The 27,893-nt window shown below is 44.9% G+C and overlaps 1 pseudogene; it reads right to left on the bottom strand.

The window, feature by feature from the left end:
- Positions 1-21,405, bottom strand: part of LOC142204274 (olfactory receptor 6B2-like) — a 28,560-nt pseudogene extending 7,155 nt beyond the window's left edge.
- Between the last annotated feature and the right edge of the window lie 6,488 nt (positions 21,406-27,893).

Genomic DNA, 27,893 nt, shown 5'->3' with positions numbered 1-27,893 from the left:
ATTTTTTGCATACATTAGAAAAGCTGCCATGTGTAGGGAGAGATAAAGGAATGTATACATTATCTTGCTCAGACAAATACATGTATGTATGTATGTACATATGTATGTTTTAGTTGATATTTTGTGACTGTGTGAATTGAGAGAGAACCATGAGCAGGAAAAGACACTGTATACAGAGAACCATCTCGCATCTGTTATATAATCCTCAGAAGTACCAAAGAGGCCAAGAAGTGGAATTCTGTTACAATGAAACGTTATTACTGGTTTAGATCCTTAGAGACAGTCACCATACATATATAGGAGAAGAGAGAATCCAAAATGAGCTGAACCTAAGTCATATATGGCAGAGGCAAGTTAGTCACAAGCAGGAGTTTTTCCTCCAACCCCTGTTTGGCCACCATGGATTTTTTATTTTTTTTTATCATGCCACACTTGCTTTTGTAATTTTTTTGTCCAAAAATTGCATACAATTAGCTTAAATGATCACCTTTATATCTTCTAAATAGATATTCAATAACTACTACTATTTACTTAACATGTTAGAGGTCATGCTAAGCTTGGATCCATGTGTATAGTATGTTAGTTGTACACTGACTAACGTGTTAAATAAACAGTTGCAGCAAACTTTGACTCGATTTCTTCAATGGCCAGTCACTGACTTTTCTTGTACAATATCTCACTGCAGCAAGTTATCAGATTTAAATGAAAGATTAGGTTACCCTTAGTTCACATTTTCATTTGGTAATGCATTCGGCGAGTGCACATGGGGATCCCCCGAACAGACTACTGAATGCACTGGCAAGCGGTGTGCAGGGAAAGCACACAGACCCGTAGACTATAATGGAACGAAACGGAACACGCTGACATGAAGGTAGATCACAAAGTACTTTTGTGTCCGCATGTTCTGTGCAGACACCGCGCAGAGAGCACACGGACCCCATTATAGTCTATGGGGTCCATGTGCTTTCAGTGCACGCCACTTGCCAGTGCGTTTGGTATTCCATTGGTGAGGTCACCATGCAGACTTCCCAATGCAGATGTGTATCAATCTAATATCTAGTTGTCAGACTCTTGAAAGTTATCATCACAGTCAGCCATGATTCAGTAACGCATATAACACTTACATCCAGCATGTTCTACTGATAAAACAGTGTTGTCGTCTTCTACTGATTCATCATTCTTAAAGTCCTTCTCTGAAGATGTCCACCTGGTAGATGTTGGTAACCACCATGACAGCAGGACAAGCGTCCAGCCATGTAATATGAGAACCTATGTGACATCTCGTATATCTTTCTGCAGAGATATAACCACCATGCCTATCCAAATTTATACACAATTACAAAGAAGTCTCATATTAATGATCTCTTCCGAGGATTCTCTTGCTCTATCCCACATGGAAATTTAGACGTCTATTGGGAAATACCATCTACAGGTAGAATGATCAAACGTAATTTCTAGATTATAATGAAATATACAGAAAAACAATCAGGCACGTGAAATGCTTTCTTTACCATTGAGATCACACTTATGTGCCCTTCATGACCCACATTTTTGGTTGGAAATGTCCAAATCTGTTTATCACAAGATAAGCGGATCTTCTAACTACGACATGGTTTCATCCCAAAGTTATATGGAGGCTCTCCTACTTGTGACTATATCTGACTACCCAATGGAGAAGGGTAAATTATAACAGTGGCCGGGATCGGTAAGTGACACCGCGGGCCCCAAAAACAGTATTATTATACTTGAGGGTCTGAAAAGACCCCCGAGTATAATGAACGAAGGCCCAACAGAGGTAAGGGAACATAAAAAAACTGTGTTACTTATCTCTCCGGGCAGGCTTCAGGCCTACTTGTGTGACTTCCCTGACTTCAGATGACTGGGGCCTGCATCCTTTGCGTTACGACGCAGGCCCCCCCAGTCACGTGATGTCCCGGATGACATTGAAGATGGCTACTATCAGCGGGAAGTACAGCAAAGCCAGGGATAGGTAAGTAACCGTGTTTTTTTATGTTTGTATCTGTTACGGTTCTGTATATATATATATATATATATATATATATATATATATATATATATATATAAATATTTTTTTGAACAACAGAACCTCTTAGCTGTAGAACACTGCAGCGAGGTCCACAGGCCCAATGGTGGGCGGCTGTATGTCTGAACTCAATGTGAACTGCTGCAAGACACTGCAGCGTGGACTCAATGTGAACAGTGTGTACTGTGCGACACTCCATGTGAACAAGGTACAACTAAAACCCTGCCAGTTTAGCTCACTGGTCAGGTGCACCAGTACAAGTGAAACACACACGGCTGCCAAGGGTTAACACTCACCCCAGGCCAGCAAACACACACACTTACCCCTGCGACAGCTAGGGGCCACCACGGAAGTTTAGAACATTCTCCTGCACACAGCTTGGAGTTACCAGGGGAGTTTGCATGGTCCTGCACACAGCTTGGAGCCATCACACACCCATGCTCCCGCACACAGCTAGGAGCCATACATGAAGTCAGACAGTACACATAGGCTATCTCACAGACCATACCTGCCGCAGATTTACAAGCTGGAATGGCGTCTACCGCTCCTAGCCCTGCTGTAGAGCTGTCATTTCAGGGTTTATAGGTCCTACCTAACAGCACCCAGGAGAAGCAGAGGAACCCCACACAGAGGCCTAGATCTGACCACCTGCCTGAGTACTGGAGCTTATCCCTGACTACTGTCATTCACTCCATGGACTTTGAGGAAATTTTAGTCAAAGTGTGAGCACCTGGGGGGCGTCGGATCACACTATTTAAAGGGAAGTCCTCGCCCAATAGGGGCGGCGGTGATGACCTCACCGCTCATGCTCAATAGGGGGGAAATGGCACTTAGCTTGTGAGCAGCTCCAATAGGTCTGAGCATGCTCAGTAAGGTGATAGCTGGATGGTTAGACTGACCCGCAGGTGGCGCTGTGCGCTATGATAGCAACCTGCGGGACCCAAACCTAACAGTATCCCTCCTGAGTCTCCGATTATTATACTCTGGGGCCTGAAAAGCCCCCAGAGTATAATAATTGTTCATGAGTGTCCACAATGGAGCATAATAATGTGTGTAGGGGCCACTATGGGGCATATTACGGTGTGCAGAGGCCACTATGGGACATAATACTGTGTGCAGGGGCCACTATGGGGGATAATACTGTGTGCAGGGGCCACTATGGGACATAATACTGTGTGCAGGGGCCACTATGGGGCATAATACTGTGTGCAGGGGCCACTATGGGGCATAATACTGTGTGCAGGGGCCACTATGGGGGATAATACTGTGTGCAGGGGCCACTATGGGGCATAATACTGTGTTCAGGGGCCACTATGGGGCATAATACTGTGTGCAGGGACCACTATGAGGATAATAGTGTGTGCAGGAATGCAGGCCAGTGGGTCTGTCAGGGTCTTCAGCGTCAGGGGGGAAGGGGGACCATGTCAAATGTTCACCACAGAGCCCCATCATTCCTAGTTTTGCCACTGATTTACACCCAATTAACAACATAATGCAGCCCCTCCCCCTCCCTCCAGTGTAATCTATATGTAGTTCACGGACAATAGAGTACAATTGCTTTCCAGTTACACAACTATCTATTGTCGGGCGTCAGTGATTCGGCTCCTGTATAGTCAGCAATACTGACAATCTTACTATCAGGCAGTTTTCCCCTGACCAATATGGCTGCTCAGTAAGGCTGCCTGCACACTACAGTAACACTACAGTCTCTGGGCAGTGGATTCCACATCTCCATAGACTTCTATTGAGCCTGAAAAATGCACAGCTTTGTACACAAAGAAGTCTATGGAACTGCCAAATCCATGGCCCAGAGGCCTGTGAAAAATACTGCAGTGTGCAAGCAGCTACTAAGGATACCAGACATGTGTTATCAGTGCATGCGTGCGTGTACATGTGTGTGATCCATGTGTACAAATCTGTTCTTTAGAGGAACAGATTTGTCAGTAACCAGACTTTCTGTGCCTTTATTTAATGGACAAATCAAATGTGAAACCCACACATTGTACCTCATCTCCTTTGTGGAAAAACATTTGCAAAAGTCATTAACACAGGGGTTCCATTATTTTTCTTGCGGAGTGAATGTTACTCATTGTGTGTTCAATAATAATAATATACAGAAAAGGACCTATCCAACCAACTTCTACAGAAGTATCAAATGGATAAAAGGATCCGCGCTTACCAACCGTAGTTCTTGTTGCATTCGTTTATTAAAGCCTCACACACAACGCGTTTCGAAACCGGAAGCTGGTTTCTTCTTCAGGTGCACAAAGGACATAGATACTGAGAGCATAGAACATGCGCCCCCATAGTGACCTCATCATTTTACAATTGTAGCAAAAAAAAACATCAAATGGACAAATGACAACCAATAAATAGTTAAGAAACAGAATAAGACTAACATTATGTCAGCAATACAATAAAAAACTACAAACATTTATGCAGTATATTGAAAATCTCTCCAGCATCCAGGCATATCTACCTGCACATGTATTCATAAAAAGCCCGCCCTAAAGTATAATTATGCGTCATAGCCCATTGCTTGGGACGCATATGTGTCTCACATGCCGGAACTACTCTTGGAGCGCACATGCGTTCCATATACCGGATGTAGTTAGAAATAGTAAACCGCATAGACTACATGTTAAAAACCCAATTCGGGGTCACGTGTGCATGTGTGTCGACGGACTCTCAGCGATTCATAAAGGCGGTGTCAAAGCAGCCGAGACCCAGAACACGCATGTGCACAGAACATACCGGCTCCTATAAATCTGAACCCATAACAAGCAAAAAAACAGATGTTATGGAGCACTACAAATATAGACACATCTAGTCCTCTATTAAACAATAATACATAAAATAATGATACATGAAATTTACCATTTACAATGAAAAAGTTATGGCTCTTGAAATGTGAGGAGGGAAAAACGAAAATGCGAAACCAAAAAATGGCCTGGTCCTTAAGGGGTTAAAATGATTGTATATGTATAAAAACACTTTATGTTAATAACCAATAAAAATATATTCAACTCAAAAAGGTTTATTGGTTATTAACATAAAGTGTTTTTATACATATACAATCATTTTAATGAGTGGTAAATTTCATGTATCATTATTTTATGTATTATTGTTTAATAGAGGACTAGATGTGTCTATATTTGTAGTGCTCCATAACATGTTTTTTTTTGCTTGTTATGGGTTCAGATTTATAGGAGCCGGTATGTTCTGTGCACATGCGTGTTCTGGGTCTCGGCTGCTTTGACACCGCCTTTATGAATCGCTGAGAGTCCGTCGACACACATGCACACGTGACCCCGAATTGGGTTTTTAACATGTAGTCTATGCGGTTTACTATTTCTAACTACATCCGGTATATGGAACGCATGTGCGCTCCAAGAGTAGTTCCGGCATGTGAGACACATATGCGTCCCAAGCAATGGGCTATGACGCATAATTATACTTTAGGGCGGGCTTTTTATGAATACATGTGCAGGTAGATATGCCTGGATGCTGGAGAGATTTTCAATATACTGCATAAATGTTTGTAGTTTTTTATTGTATTGCTGACATAATGTTAGTCTTATTCTGTTTCTTAACTATTTATTGGTTGTCATTTGTCCATTTGATGTTTTTTTTTGCTACAATTGTAAAATGATGAGGTCATTATGGGGGCGCATGTTCTATGCTCTCAGTATCTATGTCCTTTGTGCACCTGAAGAAGAAACCAGCTTCCGGTTTCGAAACGCGTTGTGTGAGGCTTTAATAAACGAATGCAACAAGAACTACGGTTGGTAAGCGCGGATCCTTTTATCCATTTGATACTTCTGTAGAAGTTGGTTGGATAGGTCCTTTTCTGTATAGTACCATGCATACGTGTTTTCACGGTTAAGATCTGCCAGCTACTAGCCATTTTGTCTATGAAGTGATATTTGAGTGCTGTGATCACTTCACAGCGCTTAAAGGTGATTATATGTTGAATAATACTTTGTGGAATCACTTTAAAAGGGTAATGCACAAGGTGCCGCGCGGTGCTCTCTCTTCTGTTTTCCAATAATAATAATAATAATAATAATAATAATAATAATAATAATACATTTTATTTCTATAGCGCCAACATATTCCGCAGTGCTGTACATTTTGTAGGGTTTAGAGATGAGCGAACACTAAAATGTTCGAGGTTCGAAATTCGATTCGAACAGCCGCTCAATGTTCGTGTGTTCGAACGGGTTTCGAACCCCATTATAGTCTATGGGGAACAGATACTCGTTAAGGGGGAAACCCAAATCCGTGTCTGGAGGGTCACCAAGTCCACTATGACACCCCAGGAAATGATGCCAACACCTCTGGAATGACACTGGGACAGCAGGGGAAGCATGTCTGGGGGCATCTAACACACCAAAGACCCTCTATTACCCCAACATCACAGCCTAACAACTACACACTTTACACACTCAATACCACCTCTCTGACAGTAGGAAAACACCTTGAAACATGTGTATTTGGCACTTGCAGTGAGGAGAGCTTGTCACCAGCAGTGAATTTGGCCCTTGTAGTAAGTTGAGGTTGGCACCAACATTTGTTTTGAAAATCAGGGTGGATTGAGCCTCTAACCAGCAGAGTTTGGACCAATTCATGGTGGAGGGAGCCTCTAAACACCCCAGTTTGGGCAAATTCATGGTGGAGGGAGCCTCTAAAAACCCCAGTTTGGACCAATTCATGGTGGAGGGAGCCTCTAACCAGCCCAGTGTGGGCAAATTCATGGTGGAGGGAGCCTCTAAAAAACCCAGTTTGGACCAATTCATGGTGGAGGGAGCCTCTAACCAGCCCAGTTTGGGCAAATTCATGGTGGAGGGAGCCTCTAAAAAACCCAGTTTGGACCAATTCATGGTGGAGGGAGCCTCTAACCAGCCCAGTTTGGGCAAATTCATGGTGGAGGGAGCCTCTAAAAAACCCAGTTTGGACCAATTCATGGTGGAGGGAGCCTCTAACCAGCCCAGTTTGGGCAAATTCATGGTGGAGGGAGCCTCTAAACAGCCCAGTTTGGGCAAATTCATGGTGGAGGGAGCCTCTAACCAGCCCAGTTTGGACCAATTAATGGTGGAGGGAGCCTCTAACCAGCCCAGTTTGGACCAATTAATGGTGGAGGGAGCCTCTAACCACCCCAGTTTGGACCAATTCATGGTGGAGGGAGCCTCTAAACAGCCAAGTTTGGACCAATTCATGGTGGAGGGAGCCTCTAAAAACCCCAGTTTGGACCAATTCATGGTGGAGGGAGCCTCTAACCAGCCCAGTTTGGGCAAATTCATGGTGGAGGGAGCCTCTAAACAGCCCAGTTTGGACCAATTCATGGTGGAGGGAGCCTCTAAAAAACCCAGTTTGGACCAATTAATGGTGGAGGGAGCCTCTAAACAGCCAAGTTTGGACCAATTCATGGTGGAGGGAGCCTCTAAACAGCCAAGTTTTGGGAAATTCATGGTGGAGGGAGCCTCTAACCAGCCCAGTTTGGACCAATTCATGGTGGAGGGAGCCTCTAAACAGCCCAGTTTGGGCAAATTCATGGTGGAGGGAGCCTCTAAAAAACCCAGTTTGGACCAATTCATGGTGGAGGGAGCCTCTAACCAGCCCAGTTTGGACCAATTAATGGTGGAGGGAGCCTCTAAACAGCCAAGTTTGGACCAATTCATGGTGGAGGGAGCCTCTAAAAACCCCAGTTTGGACCAATTCATGGTGGAGGGAGCCTCTAACCAGCCCAGTTTGGGCAAATTCATGGTGGAGGGAGCCTCTAAACAGCCCAGTTTGGACCAATTCATGGTGGAGGGAGCCTCTAACCAGCCCAGTTTGGACCAATTAATGGTGGAGGGAGCCTCTAACCAGCCCAGTTTGGACCAATTAATGGTGGAGGGAGCCTCTAAACAGCCCAGTTTGGACCAATTCATGGTGGAGGGAGCCTCTAACCAGCCCAGTTTGGACCAATTAATGGTGGAGGGAGCCTCTAACCAGCCCAGTTTGGACCAATTCATGGTGGAGGGAGCCTCTAAACAGCCCAGTTTGGGCAAATTCATGGTGGAGGGAGCCTCTAAAAAACCCAGTTTGGACCAATTCATGGTGGAGGGAGCCTCTAACCAGCCCAGTTTGGACCAATTAATGGTGGAGGGAGCCTCTAACCAGCCCAGTTTGGACCAATTCATGGTGGAGGGAGCCTCTAAACAGCCAAGTTTTGGGAAATTCATGGTGGAGGGAGCCTCTAACCAGCCCAGTTTGGACCAATTCATGGTGGAGGGAGCCTCTAAACAGCCAAGTTTTGGGAAATTCATGGTGGAGGGAGCCTCTAACCAGCCCAGTTTGGACCAATTCATGGTGGAGGGAGCCTCTAAAAAACCCAGTTTGGACCAATTCATGGTGGAGGGAGCCTCTAAACAGCCCAGTTTGGGCAAATTCATGGTGGAGGGAGCCTCTAACCAGCCCAGTTTGGACCAATTAATGGTGGAGGGAGCCTCTAAACAGCCCAGTTTGGGCAAATTCATGGTGGAGGGAGCCTCTAACCAGCCCAGTTTGGACCAATTCATGGTGGAGGGAGCCTCTAACCAGCCCAGTTTGGACCAATTAATGGTGGAGGGAGCCTCTAAAAAACCCAGTTTGGACCAATTCATGGTGGAGGGAGCCTCTAAACAGCCCAGTTTGGGCAAATTCATGGTGGAGGGAGCCTCTAAAAAACCCAGTTTGGACCAATTCATGGTGGAGGGAGCCTCTAACCAGCCCAGTTTGGACCAATTAATGGTGGAGGGAGCCTCTAACCAGCCCAGTTTGGACCAATTCATGGTGGAGGGAGCCTCTAACCAGCCCAGTTTGGACCAATTAATGGTGGAGGGAGCCTCTAAACAGCCCAGTTTGGGCAAATTCATGGTGGAGGGAGCCTCTAAAAAACCCAGTTTGGACCAATTCATGGTGGAGGGAGCCTCTAACCAGCCCAGTTTGGACCAATTAATGGTGGAGGGAGCCTCTAACCAGCCCAGTTTGGACCAATTCATGGTGGAGGGAGCCTCTAAACAGCCAAGTTTTGGGAAATTCATGGTGGAGGGAGCCTCTAACCAGCCCAGTTTGGACCAATTCATGGTGGAGGGAGCCTCTAAACAGCCAAGTTTTGGGAAATTCATGGTGGAGGGAGCCTCTAACCAGCCCAGTTTGGACCAATTCATGGTGGAGGGAGCCTCTAAAAAACCCAGTTTGGACCAATTCATGGTGGAGGGAGCCTCTAAAAAACCCAGTTTGGACCAATTCATGGTGGAGGGAGCCTCTAAACAGCCCAGTTTGGGCAAATTCATGGTGGAGGGAGCCTCTAACCAGCCCAGTTTGGACCAATTCATGGTGGAGGGAGCCTCTAACCAGCCCAGTTTGGGCAAATTCATGGTGGAGGGAGCCTCTAAAAAACCCAGCTTGGACCAATTCATGGTGGAGGGAGCCTCTAACCAGCCCAGTTTGGGCAAATTCATGGTGGAGGGAGCCTCTAAAAAACCCAGTTTGGACCAATTCATGGTGGAGGGAGCCTCTAAACAGCCCAGTTTGGGCAAATTCATGGTGGAGGGAGCCTCTAACCAGCCCAGTTTGGACAAATTAATGGTGGAGGGAGCCTCTAACCACCCCAGTTTGGACCAATTAATGGTGGAGGGAGCCTCTAACCAGCCCAGTTTGGACCAATTCATGGTGGAGGGAGCCTCTAAAAAACCCAGTTTGGACCAATTCATGGTGGAGGGAGCCTCTAACCAGCCCAGTTTGGACCAATTAATGGTGGAGGGAGCCTCTAACCAGCCCAGTTTGGACCAATTAATGGTGGAGGGAGCCTCTAACCAGCCCAGTTTGGACCAATTCATGGTGGAGGGAGCCTCTAAACAGCCCAGTTTGGGCAAATTCATGGTGGAGGGAGCCTCTAACCAGCCCAGTTTGGACCAATTCATGGTGGAGGGAGCCTCTAAAAAACCCAGTTTGGACCAATTCATGGTGGAGGGAGCCTCTAAACAGCCCAGTTTGGGCAAATTCATGGTGGAGGGAGCCTCTAACCAGCAGAGTTGGTGGAAATCAGGGTGGAGGGAGCCTCTAACCAGCAGAGTTGGGGGAAATCAGGGTGGAGGGAGCCTAGTATTAGCAGAATTGTGTAACGCTTATGGTGGATGAGTATGAGGATGCGGAGGAATTGGAGAGGTTGAGTACAGACATGGAGTTTCATGTTGGGGTGCTTTACACAGGTGGGCACAAAAATGACGGCTCTACCCAGTGGTGGTTCATTTTTATCAAAGTGAGCCGGTCGGCACTCTCAGCTGACAGACGGGTGCGCTTGTCAGTGATGATGCCACCGGCTGCACTGAACACCCTCTCAGATAGGACGCTGGCGGCAGGACAGGACAGCACCTCCAAGGCATATAGGGCAAGTTCAAGCCACAGGTCCAACTTCGACACCCAATACGTGTAGGGCGCAGAGGGGTCGGAGAGGACAGGGCTGTGGTCGGAAAGGTATTCCCGCAACATGCGCCTATACTTCTCACGCCTGGTGACACTAGGACCCTCCGTGGCGGCACTTTGGCGAGGGGGTGCCATCAAGGTGTCCCAGACCTTAGACAGTGTGCCCCTCGTTTGTGTGGACCGGTGAGAACTTGGTTGCCTACTGGAGGAACTGCCCTCCCTGCCGCCAACGTCACATGCTGGAAACATCTCCATCATATTCTGCACCAATTGCCTGTGGCAAGCATTGATGCGATTGGCCCTCCCCTCTACCGGAATAAAAGACGAGATGTTGTTTTTATACCGGGGGTCAAGGATAGCAAAGATCCAGTACTGGTTGTCCTCCATGATTTTGACAATACGCTTGTCGGTTGTAAAGCACCCCAACATGAACTCAGCCATGTCTGCCACAGTGTTAGTTGGCATGACTCCTCTGGCCCCACCGGAAAGTTCAATCTCCATTTCCTCCTCATCCTCCATGTCTACCCATCCGCGCTGCAACAATGGGACGATTCGAAGTTGCCCGGAAGCCTCCTGTATCACCATCACATCATCGGACAACTCTTCTTCCTCCTCCTCCTCCTCCTCCTCCTCCATTAAACGCAGTGAAGCGGACAGATGTGTGGACCTACTCTCCAGCTGTGACGGATCGGATGCTATCCCTAACTCCTCTGTGTGATCTGAGTTATCCCTGATGTCAATCAGGGATTCTCTCAGAACACACAAGAGCGGGATTGTAAGGCTCACCATCGCATCCTCAGAGCTCACCCTCCTTGTGGACTCCTCAAAGACCCGTAGGATGTCACAAAGGTCTCTCATCCATGGCCACTCATGGATGTGAAACTGAGGCAGCTGACTTTGTGGCACCCTAGGGTTTTGTAGCTGGTATTCCATCAAAGGTCTCTGCTGCTCAACCACTCTATTCAACATCTGAAACGTTGAGTTCCAGCGTGTGGGGACGTCGCACAAAAGCCGGTGTTGTGGCACATGCAGGCGTTGCTGGAGAGATTTTAAGCTAGCAGCGGCTACTGTCGACTTGCGAAAGTGGGCGCACATGCGCCGCACTTTCACCAGTAGCTCTGGAACATTGGGGTAGCTCTTTAGGAAACGTTGCACCACTAGGTTGAAGACGTGGGCCAGGCATGGAACATGTTGGAGTCCGGCAAGCTCCAGAGCTGCTACCAGGTTCCGGCCGTTATCACAAACGACCATGCCTGGGCCCAGGTGCAGCGGCTCAAACCATATTGCCGTCTCATCGAGGAGGGCATCCCTCACCTCGGAGGCAGTGTGCTGTCTGTCCCCCAAGCTGATCAGCTTCAGCACGGCCTGGTGACGTCTACCAACGCCAGTGCTGCAACGTTTCCAACTCGTAGCTGGGGTCAATCTAACAGCGGAGGAGGAGGCGGTGGAGGAGGAGGAGGAGGGGGGTGTTCTTCTCGTGTCCCTGCCAGGAATGTTAGGCGGGGAGACGAGGTACACCGGGCCAGTTTGGGAAGCAGTCCCAGCCTCAACTACATTCACCCAGTGTGCCGTCAGTGAAATGTAGCGTCCCTGTCCGCATGCACTTGTCCACGCGTCGGTGGTCAAGTGGACCTTTGTGCAAAGCGCGGAACTAAGGGCCCGCCTGATGTTGAGTGACACGTGCTGGTGCAAGGCGGGGACGGCACACCGGGAGAAGTAGTGACGGCTAGGGACGGCATAGCGAGGTGCCGCAGTTGCCATCAGGTCCAGGAAGGCGGGAGTTTCAACAAGCCGGAACGCCAACATCTCCTGGGCCAGCAGTTTAGCGATGTTGGCGTTCAAGGCTTGCGCGTGTGGGTGGTTAGCAGTGTATTTCTGCCGCCGCTCCAATGTCTGAGAGATGGTGGGTTGTTGTAAAGAAACGCCTGATGGTGCCTTTGATGGTGCAGGAGAAGGAGATAAGACAGGACCAGGGGAGGATGAGGTAGAAGTCAACAAAGTGGCGGAGGCAGATGAAGTGGTGTCCTGGCTCGTCCTCTGGAGTGCATCGCCAGCACAGTCAGCAGTGGCAGTGGCAGAGGCAGTGGCAGAGGCAGTGGCAGTGGCGTGAACGGCAGGCGGCCTTTGTCCTGCCGTTGCTGCCTGCCACTGATTCCAGTGCTTGGATTCCAAATGACGGCGCATTGAAGTGGTGGACAGGTTGCTCTTCTCAGAGCCCCTAATCAATTTCGAGAGGCAAATTGTGCAGACAACACTATATCTGTCCTCGGCGCATTCCTTGAAAAAACTCCACACCTTCGAGAAACGTGCCCTCGAGGTGGGAGTTTTTCGGGGCTGGGTACGAACTGGAACATCTTGGGAGATTCCGGGTGTGGCCTGGCTTCGCCTAAGCTGCTGACCTCTGCCTCTGCCTCTAGCTACCCTTTTTGGTGCTGCACCTGCCTCAACATCCACACTACTTTCCCCGCTTGACATCCCCCCTGTCCAGGTCGGGTCAGTGTCCTCATCATCCACCACTTCCTCTTCCAACTCCTGTCTCATCTCCTCCTCCCGCACAATGCGCCGGTCAACTGGATGCCCTGACGGCAACTGCGTCACATCATCGTCGATGAGGGTGGGTTGCTGGTCATCCACCACCAAATCGAACGGAGAAGGAGGAGACTCTAGTGTTTGAGCATCTGGACACAGATGCTCCTCTGTTAGGTTCGTGGAATCGTGACGTGGAGAGGCAGGTTGAGGGACAATGAAAAGAGCGGAGAACAGCTCTGGGGAGCAGGGACAGTTTGGGTTATTGTTCTGTAAAGCTTCGGAATTTTGGGAGGAAGGAAGACAAGACTGTTGGGTAATAGGAGGAGAGGAGGCAGAGTCTGACTGGCTGCTGGACAATGTGCTGTAAGCGTTCTCTGACAGCCATTGCAAGACCTGTTCCTGGTTCTCGGGCCTACTAAGGTTTGTACCCTGCAGTTTAGTTAATGTGGCAAGCAACCCTGGCACTGTGGAGTGGCGCAATGCTTGCTGCCCCACAGGAGTAGGCACGGGACGCCCTGTGGCTTCACTGCTACCTTGCTCCCCAGAACCATTCCCCCGACCTCGCCCACGGCCTCGTCCACGTCCCTTTCCGGGAGCCTTGCGCATTTTGAATTCCTAGTTAGAAATTGGCACTGTATACCAGTAGTAAAAATTGTGGGTGCACGTAACCCCAATATATTCTTTGAATTCCCAGTCAGACACTGGCACTATATGGCAGTAGCAAGAAATGAGGGTATTTGTATTCCCAATATACTCTTTGAATTCCCAGTCAGACAATGGCACTGTATACCAGTAGTAAAAATTGTGGGTGCACGTAACCCCAATATATTCTTTGAATTCCCAGTCAGACAATGGCACTGTATACCAGTAGTAAAAATTGTGGGTGCACGTAACCCCAATATATTCTTTGAATTACCAGTCAGAAACTGGCACTATATGGCAGTAGCAAGAAATGAGGGTATTTGTATTCCCAATATACTCTTTGAATTCCCAGTCAGACAATGGCACTGTATACCAGTAGTAAAAATTGTGGGTGCACGTAACCCCAATATATTCTTTGAATTACCAGTCAGACACTGGCACTATATGGCAGTAGCAAGAAATGAGGGTATTTGTATTCCCAATATACTCTTTGAATTCCCAGTCAGACAATGGCACTGTATACCAGTAGTAAAAATTGTGGGTGCACGTAACCCCAATATATTCTTTGAATTCCCAGTCAGACAATGGCACTGTATACCAGTAGTAAAAATTGTGGGTGCACGTAACCCCAATATATTCTTTGAATTCCCAGTCAGAAACTGGCACTATATGGCAGTAGCAAGAAATGAGGGTATTTGTATTCCCAATATACTCTTTGAATTCCCAGTCAGACAATGGCACTGTATACCAGTAGTAAAAATTGTGGGTGCACGTAACCCCAATATATTCTTTGAATTCCCAGTCAGAAACTGGCACTATATGGCAGTAGCAAGAAATGAGGGTATTTGTATTCCCAATATACTCTTTGAATTCCCAGTCAGACAATGGCACTGTATACCAGTAGTAAAAATTGTGGGTGCACGTAACCCCAATATATTCTTTGAATTACCAGTCAGAAACTGGCACTATATGGCAGTAGCAAGAAATGAGGGTATTTATAACCCCAATATATTCTTTGAATTCCCAGTCAGACAATGGCACTGTATACCAGTAGTAAAAATTGTGGGTGCACGTAACCCCAATATATTCTTTGAATTCCCAGTCAGACAATGGCACTGTATACCAGTAGTAAAAATTGTGGGTGCACGTAACCCCAATATATTCTTTGAATTCCCAGTCAGACACTGGCACTATATGGCAGTAGCAAGAAATGAGGGTATTTGTATTCCCAATATATTCTTTGAATTCCCAGTCAGACAATGGCACTGTATACCAGTAGTAAAAATTGTGGGTGTATATAGCCCCAATTCTATTGCTAGGGGACTTGCAGGGTATTTCTGGGGTGAAGGTGGGGGGGCACACCGTTGGAACGGGTATCGGGGTATATATCGGGTATACGGGAATACACTGACAGTGTATTCCATTCAGGATCCTGGGAAAGCTGGGTTGCGGCGATTGAGCCCGTCAGTGCCACGTTACACTGACAAGCTTCTCCCTGGAATTTAGCTCTTATAAGAGCTGTTGGTTGTCTTCTCCTTCCTATCCTAGCCTGTCCCTGCCTACCCAGAATCTAAGCCCTAGCTAACTGGACGGAAACCTCCGTCCCCGGTGAATTGCAAGCTCAGAATGACGCGAACCTGGGCGTCGCTGTTCTTTTAAATTAGAGGTCACATGTTTTCGGCAGCCAATGGGTTTTGCCTACTTTTTTCAACGTCACCGGTGTCGTAGTTCCTGTCCCACCTCCCCTGCGCTGTTATTGGAGCAAAAAAGGCGCCAGGGAAGGTGGGAGGGGAATCGAGTAATGGCGCACTTTACCACGCGGTGTTCGATTCGATTCGAACATGCCGAACAGCCTAATATCCGATCGAACATGAGTTCGATAGAACACTGTTCGCTCATCTCTAGTAGGGTTCAGATACAGAAAGATACATAACAAAGAAATAGTCACTTTACACAATGGGACTGAGGGCCCTGCTCCCAAGAGCTTACAATCTATGAGGTAGAGGGGGTGACACAAGAGGTATCAGGGGCGGTATTACTTATACAGGGGTCAGACACTTCTGTAATAGAGGTGACTGTCATTACACAAACAAAACCTTTTGAGCCGTCACCAGTCGTGTCCTGTAACATGTGGATGTAGCTTGGACAAATAAAGTTAGCCTGAAATGGCCTCATATCATGTGGGGAAATGTGGGAGCAGGGACAGAGGAGGGTTACATTTTGGGGATTCTAATTATAGTACGGAAGGGTTTACATTAGGACATGTGATAGGCCTGTCTGATAAGATGCGTCTTTAGTTTGCGCTTGAAGCTGTAGAAATTGGGAGTTAATCTGATTGTCCGGGGTAGAGCATTCCAGAGAAGTGGTGCAGCTCGGGAAAAGTCTTGTATACGAGCGGGGGAGGTTCTGATAATAGAGGATGGAAGTGTTAGGTCATTGAGTGAGCGGAGAGCACGGGTTGGGCGGTAGACAGAGATGAGGGAGGAGATGTAGGGAGGTGCGGCATTATGGAGAGCCTTGTGGATAATAGTATGTCTGTATGTGCCTAATTTAGGTATTTGGTATTTATCTATAATTCCGACTTAGGCCTGGTTCACATCTGCGTTTGGTAATCCATTCGGGAGAGTCTGCATGAGGACCTCACAAACGGAATACCAAATGCATTGACAAGCGGTGAGCAGTGTTAGCACATGGACTCCATAGACTATAATGGGGTCCGTGTGCCTTCCGCGAGATCTCCGCTTGAGTCATGCAGACAGGGAAGTAGATCATGAAGTACTTGTCTATTCACATGTTCCGAGCAGACACCGCGCAGAAAGCAAATGGACCCATTAGAGTCTATGAGGAGCATGTGCTTTTATAAGCTCACCTCTGGCCAATGCGTTCGGTATTCTGTTTGGGGGCGGTCCCCATGTGGACTCCCTGAACAGATTACCGAATGCAGATGTGAACCAGGCCTTAGGCAACATTTTTACTAAAATATTAGAAAAAAACCCCAAAGATTTCACATCACAGTGTTATACATTGATTGAGGATTGTCAGCAAAATCTACAATAACCAAACACTTGAAGATGACCTCTGTATAGTAAGTCACCGCAGGATGACCGAAACAATCGCAACACAGCACCATCAAGGAGAATGATCCAATAGCCCAACAGCAGCTCACTGCCAGACTAAGCCACCAGATTTTGGGCCATACCATGGAAATGGCAGACACTATGCAGCATGGCATCATGTCAGCAGATCTCAAAAAGTTCACCTTCATGATCAGTATAGAAATCCGGCAATTCATTATATTACACACAGGATTTGGAAGAACAACTGTCAATGATGAATGGAAACAATGGTCTACATAGGCGCGATAAATTACAATGTAAATGTATTATGTAAAAACACAGAAGTGACAGCTCCACATGTACAAATGTGTTATTCAAATGCAAAATCCACAAAAAATATTTTTAACTAGAGATGAGCGAACAGTAAAATATTTTTTATTCATTTCGAGTAGCTGCTCAATATTTGACTATTCGAACGAATATCGAACCCCATTATAGTCTATGGGAAAAATGCTTAGTTTCAGGGGATCCCACCATTCGACTCAGGAGGATCACCAAGTCCACTATCACGCCCCAGGAAATGATGCCAACACCTCTGCAATGCAACTGGGACAGCAGGGGAAGCATGTCTGGGGGTATCTAACAACCCCAAATCATTGAATTATGTCGGGATCCCTGTCAGCTTGTGATATGCCCGAGCTGACTTTTTCCCATAGGAATGCATTGACTAGCATTGATTGGCCGAATGCCATACAGCACACACTCAGCTCTGCTACATCTGAGATAGGACCACAATGCAGACTGTTGTGGACTGATCTTAGACTCCACCTCCTCTGGCAGAACCAGCGTTGATTGGCCGAATGCTGTACTCTGTATGGCATTCGGCCAATCAACACTGGTCAATGCATTCCTATGGGAAAAAGTCAGCTCGCGCATATCACAAGCTGACAGGGATCCCGACCAGATAGAGCCCCAAAGAGCTGGGTGAGTAACATTCTCCCCTAATAAAGGTAATCCCTAGCTAACCCTGCCTGTACATCTGTCCCTGTCTCACAGTCACATAGTTCACAGTCTCATATGACCCAGATCTCAAATCCACTATTCATATAAATTAGAGGTCACCTGATTTAGCCAGCCAATTACTTTTTCCATTTTTTTTCGATGCCTCCGTTGTCGTAGTTCCTGTCCCACCTCCCCTGCGCAGTTATTGGTGCAAAAAAAGTGCCAGGAAAGGTGGGAGGGAAATCAAATTTTTACTGCGTTTGCCTCGTGGTATTCGATTGCAATCGAATACCTCGAACGGCCTGATGTTCGATCGAATAGTGTTCACTCATCTCTATTTTTAACACATCACAGTAAAAAATACAAAAATAACACCTTGGGCCCCATCCAGTGTTACCCTGAGAACCTCCTATTGCTTCTTTACATTGTGACTGCTATAACTCTCACATTTAGTTTTATATTGACATTATAGATTGGTTTGGGGCTTTTTTATTACATTTTTTTTTCATGACCAATTGTAGAGGATTTAGACACCATTTTGGGGTAGATACTGCATAGGTTAGCCTTGGCCGATGTCCTATGTAAAATCAACAGAACATCACCGTATATTCCAATCTTCAAAATAAAGAAAATAAAGGAAATGAAAGGGGTTGCCCAATAAAAAAGAAAAAAAAAAAACAGAACAGAATACTGTTTAATAATAAAAAAAAAATCATACTTACTTCTTCATCTCTTGAAGTTTTGATGTGTTGTGGCACTGTCCAGTCTTCCAGGGGTCTCCTCCCTGGTGTCGGAGTTCTGTACTGACACAGGTATCTCTGAGCACTGTAATCAATCACCGGCGGTGAACTACTACAGCCAGAGATTGCCCGGATTGGACCAATGCATTGGCTTCATTACTGAAGCAGAAAGTTTAGACCAGTGTAGGAGGAAGCGATCAGTAAGGTGACTATGACCTCTCCCATGATCACGTCTTTGACAAGACCACCATATATTTCCTATGACAGATTTTCAGTTGTCCCATAGATGATTCAAGATGACTAGGGTTGAGCAGATCTTGAGATTTCAGGATTAATTTTAAAATCCGATTTCCAATAATTTTGTAGCCGACGCCGATCGTGATCATGAAATTTGCTCAACTGTTGATCGGGATCTGATCTTTCCCGATCCTGATCGCTGAACCCTATTAATGATATATGCATGACTGGGGTTGAGCCGATCTTGAGATAACCTCCAACCTTGATCCCGTGGGAAAAGATTGGGATCTGAATTCTAATCGCGATCGTGAAATTTACTCAATCGCCGATCAAAATCCGATCTTTTCCAATCCCGATCGCTCAACCCTAATGATGACCATCTCCTTTGAAGACTCTCACTCTAAAGACCACGTTACAATACAATTCGGGGTGGCCACATAAAAGAGGTTTATTATTGTAGTTATTAACCTAAAGACTTGACTGTAGCCAAGAGCACAGGCTGGTTTAGGCAAATTCAATATTAAATTGTTTAGGATATGACACAAAAAACAGAAATGCAAACAGGTGTACGGGGTGTAAATAAAGAAAGAAAACCAGAAAATCCAACAAAAATATAACAATGATATGGAAGGCAGAGGACCATCTGATTTGATTGGCTGAGATTTGCTTGAATTTGGGACAAGGGTTGACCCTGTCCAAAAAAAAAATTGAACCAAACTCATGGTGCTCCAATTGCATTGAAAAGCAGAGAAAACATGTCATAGATTTTCAAATGGACCAATGATTGCCCGAGCCAGTTTGGCCATAGAACTCTGTTGTAGTAGCCCCTCCTGCAATTCCTTTGAAGGTAGGAGTCACCAGCTATTGATGTCGATGGTCAGACTAGCTCCCAAATGCACAGAAGATATGACATAGCTTCATCTGAAGCAGCTGAGTAGAAATGAGCGAGCAGGTTTAGATCGAACCAAATTTGACAAAAGTTTTGCGCTTGAACCAAACTCAAAACATTTGAGGTTCATCTTCCGCGAATCATAGGAGATGAGCCAACATAACAAACAGTTATACTCACCTTGCCCCACCACTCCCCTGGCATCCTTGTGGAGATCTCTTCCAACCTCCAACTGATGTCTCGAAACCCGGGCTCACTCCTCCTCCTCATCAGTTACGTGGGGTGCGCCATTGTCATGAAGCTTGGTGAAAACTTAGCGCCTTGTTTTTCTTCTAAGCAGAAATGAAGTAAACAATATATTTGTGAATTCTTTCACGTACAGCCTTTCGTATGTCCTTATTTCTTAAAGTGTAGATAACGGGGTTGATCAGAGGGGTGAACACAGTATATAGCAGGGATAGGGCCTTACTCATAGTCGATGTTTGCCCTCTTCTTGGGAAAACATACACACTGAAGAGAGTCCAATAAAATATGGAGACCACAATGAGGTGGGAGCTACAGGTGGAGAAGGCTTTCTGTCTACCAGTACTGGATGGGATCCTTAAGATGGTGGCGATAATCTTGATATAAGACGTTACTATTATTATACTTGGGATTATAACTAGCACTATACTTAGTAAAGAGACTTCCAACTGAACCATAAAGGTATCAGAACAGGAAATTTCTAGTAGAGGAACCAGGTCACAGAATAAATGGTCAATGATATTTGGCCCACAAAACGTCAGCATTGATGTAGTTAAGATTCCTATCCATATAATAGAAAAACCAACCACCCAAGAGGCCATGGCCAATTTCACACAGTAGGACCTGGTCATGATAGAGATATAGTGAAGAGGATCACAGATGGCCACATATCTGTCATACGACATGACTGTGAGGAGAAGACACTCAGAAGCTTCTGAGGCGCTAAAAAAATATAGCTGTGTGATACAGTTACTAAACGTTATAGTCTCCCCTTTATTTAGTAGGATATGGAGCATATTGGGGACGATCACTGTGGTCAGCAAGACATCATTGATAAACAGCTGTGTGAGGAAGAAATACATAGGGGTCCGGAGGGTCTTGGTGGTGGAAACCAAGGCGATCAATAAGAAATTCATGGAAATTGTCCAACAGTTAATCATAAGGAGCAGAGAGAACAAGGAAAGTCTTACGGTGTGGCTGCCTTCAAATCCTACAAGGAAAAAGTCGGTGACGATCGTCAGATTTCTTCCCTGAATATAAAGAGAAAATATAAAATAGGAAATCCAGGGATTTATTTATGTAACATTTTTTTTAAAAAATTTCCTGATAATTTTTTGCGATTTAATGTCAGCATTTTTTTTTTCTAATGATACAGATATTGATACTTTCTGCTACTGTTTACATGGAAGTATTCCGGAGCCATCTGTAGGTTCTATTTCTGAGAATACTTTGATTCGAGAGTCTCATGTTTCGGTTTGTAGATTGTCTAGGCTGATATCTTTGGATAATTCTAATCCTGTGTTCTGTGAGCATTTCATCTGAATCCAGTTCTTACAGAATTCCCCAACACATAACATTTCCAGAATACACAGTCAGTGGGAGAGACAGATGAAACAATAAGATAACCAGTTGGCCTCTCACCTGATGGGGTTGTGAGCAGTCTCCTGGCCCGACGTGACCTGTATATTTGCACTTGAGAAAGGGTCCGGTTTGACCCGAAATGCGTCGTGCTGTTTTACCCACTAAAATAAAGATTCCACTTTGGATATTCCGGTTCTTGTATTGTTCCATTGCCTGTGAGCGTAGATCTTCTTCCTATCACCTCTGGTTCTTGTTTTTCACCCAGTTAGAGACCGGTCACACATGATATACTCCGTGTTGTAAAACCATCATGTGCTTGCTCTATTATATACACATTCAGATAAAGCCAAACCCCACGGTAGACAATTCTGTAGGGAATTTTTAACAAGATCTCCTATTACAATAATCAGTCTTTTGAGGAATATTCTGTGTAAATAAAACTGGATAATTAGAAGCTTGTTATTTTTAGTGAAACTAGTCCTGAAAGTCTATCCTCTGAATTTCATGGTTTTCATTTCAAGGCATAATAGAAAAGCTTCTGTTCCTTACAAAGTCTTTAAATTAGGTTAATGCAACCTCAGATGAACAACAACATACAAAAGATCCCAATGTGTCATTATATATTTAATAAAACCTGGGTTCAAATCAGAATGTTCTCCCAGCTTTTGGCCATTTGTGACTCCTCTGGTCATTGACTTTGCTCAGCAGGCCTTGGGGGAGGGAGTTTGGAGCCCCTACACATCCTTCAGGGGGGCTCCTCACTTCTCCCAGTGGCTAATTGTCATTTCATCTATCTATCTATCTATCTATCTATCTATCTATCTATCTATCTATCTATCTATCTATCTATCTATCCCTCTTGTGTTTCCCTGGCCTCTAGTGAACCTCCTGGCAGCTGTATTGGGGAAGGGAGTGCTGAGCCCCTACTCTACCATCGGGGGCTCCTCACCTCCCCCTCGATTCTCTTGGATATTAAACTAAATGCTCCCATAAAGAGACTACATTATTCTACTGCTACACTGGCGGTCGACATGGAAGAGACAGAATCCTAAAAAATAGCTGATAGAGAATTGTGTCTCGCTTGGCTTTATCTACAATATACAGCACAGTCTCCTGAGCCAGGTGATGCCGGGCTAAATATCCTGATGCTAAGAACCTAATCTTTGTTTTAAATTCTGATTTTATTGAACATTTTACAATTTTGCAAAGTTCATTGAAATGGTCTAATACAGATACTTATGAACAGTTTAACAGCTTATAACATACATAGTAGATAAGATCTAATATGACTAGAGGGGTATCAAAATCTTATGCAAAGGTTTTAACATATTCCGCGTGGTGCAATTCAACTATCAATATGAAAATAGAAGGTAAGTTACATTTAATAATAATGGGAGAATAAAGAGAGGGGGGAAGGTACATAGGGTTAAATAGTGTTCGGAGTGGGGGTAAGGCTTTTTAAGCAAGGATGAGGGAGAAAGAAGGGAGTTCAGAAATGAAACACAGGTAGCTAAGTCATTAAAGCCATCTCAATACGTTAAACCTCGTATTAATTTCTATACAGTAGAAGCCAGGTCTTCATACATATTCCACCAAGGGGACCAGATTTTTAAGTACGTTGCTCGAGTGTGTGATGACCAATGCATTAATTCTTCATATCTAGCGATCTGAAGAACTTTATCTAACCAGAGTCTTGTCGTGGGGGGATCTGTTTGGAGCCAAAATAATGGCAGCCAACGATTTTGCTGCTTCAATGAGATGCGTAGCGAGATTCACTTTCGAAGGTGAATATTGGGGTGAGGTCTTGGAAAGTAAAACGATTTCAGGTGTCAATTTGATTTTTTTTTTCCATTATTTTAGAGATTTGAGCTTCTACTTTAGTCCAGAAGGGTTGGATCACATCGCAAGACCACAAGATATGCAGCATGCTTCCCGCATGTCTTACACCTCCAACATAGTTTTGAGTCTGCTAATCCATGTGTATGTAACCACTCTGGCGTCTTGTACCATCTAGTCAGGATTTTAAAATGGGTTTCCTGTAACCTGACGCACCTAGAGAAACCATGTGAGTTCTTCAAGATCAAACCAGTCTCTTCGCTGGTAAATTTGGTGTTTAGTTCCTTTTCCCATGAGGAGATATAAGTGGGGGTCGAAGAGTTCCGTAAGTTTAAGAGAAGTGTTTTTAAATGAGATATCTTCCTAAACCTTAGGTTACCAGAGGTTAGCTGTGTTTCAAAGGGAGTTAAGTTTCTGGATGAAATACCTATCTTTAAGATTTTGTTCATCCAGGCCTGGAAGGTTACATATTGCAAAAAATTCAGTCGGACTGTAGGGATTAGTAGTTGTAGGTCATGGTGAGATATCGGTGAATCGTTAACCACCAGATCAGTTAATTTAATATTGGCAAGTTTGGACCAAAGATTAAAGTCAGCTTGTGAATGTTTTTGCAGAATCGCTGGCACCGAGGAGTCAGGTAAGATGAGAGATAAGCCTGGAGATAATAGGTGACAATATTGCGCCCAAGTTTCACATGGACCTCTTACTAAAATGTTGGAGGTTGAGTTTCTCATCGCCTTAGTTTCTGGGGCTCACAGAGAATGTTTGTACGTTAGACCAAAATGGGCTAACTCAAGATCAGCAAGTGTCTTATCCCCCGCTGGGTAGGTCATTGTCATCCACCTGGAGAGTTGTATAGCGTTATAATATAGCGATATATCGGGGAAAGCTAAACCCCCATTTTGTTTGAGTCTCGTAAGAAGTTGGTAGGACAATCTTGGCATTTTTTTTGACCAGAGGTATTTAGATGCAATTGATTTCAAAGATTGGAAGAAGGCTTTAGGCAGATAAATAGGCAGCATCTGCATGAGATATAAGATTTTAGGGACTATATAAGTTTGATATAAATTCCATGCTAAGAACCTAATCTTACATGTTTCCTGCTATAAGTGGCACCCTACATCCTCTGACTTCAACTCTGATTCCCCCTGATACTAAAACCCTATAACCTTCAAGACTATGGCACATAGGGGGAAGGGACTTCTTCACTTCTTCACCATTATATGCTGATGAAGACTCAGGTCCTCCTGCTCATATAATTCAACTATCAAATCCTCCTGGCATTACTCCTCCATCTACCATGCATGCCTCTTCCAGTCAACCTCAATCCAATCTTTCTGACACAGATGGATCCTCAGCTAGCGTCACGTCCTCTGACACGCCACTTCCTCAGCCTGAGTAGACTACTAGAAGAGGTGCTTCTTCAATGCCAAATGGGAATCTTCTTGAATACAATCTGTTGAAGTGAAAATACACCAAACTCCCATCTCAGAGTCCAGCTAAACAGCAAACAAAATGGGCTACAACATTTGATTTCTCATCCAAAACTCTACCCCAATCTCAGGGGCCCTCCCCTGAAGCTCTGTACACTGTCCAAATCTTTCCTGCTGGAAATCAAGTGGTGTCAAGATCTTTCTTGTAGGATACTATGCTAGCCCTTCACAGCACCATCCAAAAAGACATCACAAAAGCTATTTCTAATGTGTCTTCTACCATTGACTCTCTTGGAGGACGCATAGAACACGTAGAATCAACGATGAGCAAATTTGCTGGTGCTCATAATTCCTTGGTCGACGACCCACAATGACCTCAAAGAAGACATAGAAGTTAAGAAACTGAAATTAGTGGATATTAAGGATAGAAACCAAAGAAATAATGAGAAATTCCGAGACATCCCCAAATCTGTCACGCCATCTGAATTGCCTCAGTTCCTCCAAACACTCATTAAAGTGGTCTTACTGCACTGTACTGACCGAGATTTAATTCTAGACAGAGCCCACAGACTTCCCAAAGCAAAAAATCTCCCTGATTCTCTCCCGTGTGATGTAATTGCCTAAATTTACTTCTCACATGTGAAAGATCAACTTATGTCAGCTTCTAGGAGAAGGCCTAGGTTCCTTGCTACTTTCCAGAATATCCACAACTAAGCTCCTGACTTGTCCGGGTAGACCTTCACAATGTCTGATGATGCTTACACACATCTGAGAAATCCTTTAGATTCTACTCCGCCAGCCACAATACCTATACTAGGATCAACATGTTTCTGACCACTAAATGGCTCCTCCCTGACATCTCTCAGTGCACCATAGGGGATATTACACGATCTGACCACGCGTCCATTACTATGACTATTCAAACTCCTGACTATCCCCATAACACATAGTGCAAGCGTAACAATGCCTAGATTATGTCTCTAAACTCAGTTAAGGATTCCATTTCCTGTAGCCTATCTTCATTTTTCTCTACTAATATTCCTTCGGCAAGAGATGCTTTCTCCCTATGGAACTCTCACCAAGCATACACCCATGGCCTCCTCATACAACACATAGCTAGGCTCAAGAAACAAAAACTTTGTTCCAGACAGATAGTAATGGAAAAAAATTGCAGCACTAGAAAAACAACGTAAATGCAACCCATCTCTAACCCTTCAAACTTCACTTCGTGATGCTATAAATGAACTTAATAAATCTCCTTACTCAAGACTTTGACCACCAGACCAAAAGAATGCACCCATCTTACTATAAGTCTTATAATAAACCTAGTAAGCTCATGGCTAATAGATTCAAGACCATGCAAGCTAAGGCAAAGCTTCCATTCCTTATCTCACAACCTTTGGGCACACACATTTGTTCTCCCCAATCTATCGCTGATGAGCTTATCCACTACCAGAAATTGTATAACTTAAGTGCAGACCCAACTACTCCTCAACCCATGGACAGACATATAAAGAACTTCGTACATTCTTTGCAACTTCCTTCCCTGCCCAATGACCAATTATTATCAGCTCCAGAATTAGAGAAGAAAATATCTTCCATTAAATTAGGCAAATTCCCGGGACCTGATGGTTATTCCAACAAATATTTTGGTTCATTTAAAGCCCAACTACTCCCACATCTGTTCAACATGTGTAACCTCGCTATGTCCTCTGGTCAGTTCCCTGCCAAAATGCTCAACTATAATTCCCTAGCGGAATTTTAATTAACCAGTATTTAATTCACATGGTTTGACCCTTTAAAAGGGCACAGATGCCTCCCCCCTGCGTCCTGTGTAGGACCGGACAGGTGGGGAGGATTCTCTGTCCTCTTAAATGGTCAGGACCAGGGTCTTACCTGGTCCTGGTGCTTTTCTTTCAATGCCTGGTGTCTTGAACATGAAGTGGACTCCTCCGATCCCCCAGTAAGGGTGATCCTGGATTTTCTTCAGGACGGCCTAGACAAAGGGCTTGCTGCTTCCACAGTGAAGGTACATGTAGCCACTTTGTCCGCCTATCTGGGGTGGCACCTGTCTCAGGAACCTTTAGTAAGCACCTTCATTAAAGGGGCAGCTAGGTTGAGACCAGCAGCAGCTGCTCCAGCCCACTAATGGGACCTCTGTACGGTCTCATCGGCACTTTACATTGCTCCCTTTGAGCCTCTGGATGAGGTGAATCTAAAATTCCTGACCTATAAGGTCACATTTTTCCTTGCCATAACATCTGCAAAAAGAGTGGGTGAACTCCAGGCACTCTCCTCGGAAGCACCGTTATATTGCCTTCTTTGAGGATAGAGTACAATTAAAATTTCTCCCGGGCTTTAAGCCCAAACTTCCATCTACTACAAACATAAATCAGTTAATTTGTCTACCTGCTTTCTATCCTTCTCCTTCTTCCCTGAAGAAGAGAGATTTCACACACTGGACTTGGTGAGATGTCTCCAAATATATCGAGAGTGCACTCGCTCCTTTAGGAGATCAGAGAATCTCCTGGTCAATTATTTGGGGAATCAAAAAGGTCTCAAAGCCTCCAAGGCTTCTATTTCGTGCTGGGTGAGGGAGGCCATAAAATCTTGCTTTTCAGCTCAGGGGTTTCCTACACCGGCCCTCCTGAGAGCCCACTTGACTAGAGCTGTCTCCACATCCTGGGCGGAGAATAGGGCTTTGCTCTTAGACCAAATATGTGCGGCTGCCTCTTGGTCTTCGGAAACGACTTTTGTAAGTCATTACCGCCTAAACTCACGTTCCTCGGATTCTACCGCTTTTGGGCGAGCTGTACTACGCTCAGTTCACGGTGATATCCCACCCTTATGGGGATTACTTGTTATCACTCCATATTGTGCCTCTGGTAGGACGATAGGGAACAAAGGATTATGAAGATAATCTTGTTTCCCTTAGTCCTAGACATAGGGTGTCTTTTTTGAGGGGCTGGGTGTAATTTTTAGTTATGCCATTTTTGGTAATCATTATTGACTTGATATTTTTTTATTAAAATTTTTATCAGAGGCAGAACAGTGAAAAAACGGCGGTCTGGTACTTTTGACTTTTTTTTCCGTTACGAAATTTACCATATGGGAAAAATATGTTTATAGATTATGTAGAGCGGTCATTTTCAGAAACAGCGATACCTAACATGTAGGCGTTACACAGAATTTCAGTACTTTTATATGTTCTATGGAAAGGGGTGTATTTGAATTCATTATTTATTTTATTTTTTATATATTATTTTTTACCCTTTTTTAAACAAATTTTATACATTTATTAGACCCTCCTAGGGGGTCTTGAACCCCAGGGGGTCTGATCACTAATGCAATGCATTACAATGCTAATGCATTGCAATGCATTGCAAAATACTGGGGTTTCTATTGCAGGCTACCTAGAGTATTCTGCAA

This window comes from Leptodactylus fuscus, chromosome 5 (assembly GCF_031893055.1).
Source record: "Leptodactylus fuscus isolate aLepFus1 chromosome 5, aLepFus1.hap2, whole genome shotgun sequence".
Lineage (NCBI taxonomy): Eukaryota > Metazoa > Chordata > Amphibia > Anura > Leptodactylidae > Leptodactylus > Leptodactylus fuscus.
The sequence above is the reverse complement of the archived record's forward strand: the minus strand, read 5'-3'. Positions and strand labels throughout refer to the sequence as shown.